Genomic DNA, 861 nt, shown 5'->3' with positions numbered 1-861 from the left:
TATATTTTTCAGTCAATCTTTGTTAAGAGTTTGGAGGTTCGTTTGTACATCTTTAACTTTTTTCCTTGAGCTAGAACAGTTGATAATTTGTTATAAATTACATTTACTTAACTAGCCAATGCTTTCCCTTACTTTTATTTGATACACTTACTTTTACTTCAAGGTTCATTTCATTGACATAGATAGAGAAAGTTTACACCTTCGAACGACAATATAAACTTTTACTCAGCATCGACTCTGCTATATTTCTTAGTTTAGGTAGTGACATTATCCACATGGAAGTAATGTAGTATATTTCTGACTTTGAGCTCTTTGAGGCATGGCGTTTTACTACTAAATGCTTTCTAGGGCAGACTTGTTCCCAGTTTGTATAGATGTTGAGTCACTACGACGTTCAATTGTCATTTTGAGTATCTGAACTTGATCGGTTCCTTGTCTGCTAGATACTTAATATGTGTATGTTGTCGGAGCTACATGACGTGGATTCCTGTAAATTTAGACTGATTGACTTGCTTCATATTGCCTCTTCAGGAGGTTGATCCATGTGAAGACTTGACAGATGATGATATACGGACTGCAATTCAGAATGCAACTGGTCCAAGATCCGCATTATTTGTTCCAGATGTAGGTTTCTTAACATGTTTCAGCATGTGTGAAAGTTATCCTGGTTGTCAGGGCTTCCAAGCATACATATGTTTCTCTACTTTTTCTACTTCCCATGATATCTAATTACAGTCTCCTGATTTCATTCTATTCTGCATAGGTACCATTTGAAGTTCTTGTTAGGAGACAAATATCTCGTTTGTTAGATCCTAGCCTTCAGTGCGCTAGGTTCATTTTTGATGAGCTAATAAAGGTAAT

General features: G+C 35.9%; 1 long non-coding RNA gene across 1 annotated transcript; it reads left to right on the top strand.

The window, feature by feature from the left end:
* Positions 1 to 856, top strand: LOC104716789. The gene is made up of 3 exons (XR_756141.1): positions 1 to 36; positions 532 to 624; positions 764 to 856. It is a non-coding gene; the product is annotated as an uncharacterized LOC104716789 (long non-coding RNA).

Source organism: Camelina sativa, chromosome 10 (genome assembly GCF_000633955.1).
Source record: "Camelina sativa cultivar DH55 chromosome 10, Cs, whole genome shotgun sequence".
In the NCBI taxonomy this organism is placed as follows: domain Eukaryota; kingdom Viridiplantae; phylum Streptophyta; class Magnoliopsida; order Brassicales; family Brassicaceae; genus Camelina; species Camelina sativa.
The sequence above is the reverse complement of the archived record's forward strand: the minus strand, read 5'-3'. Positions and strand labels throughout refer to the sequence as shown.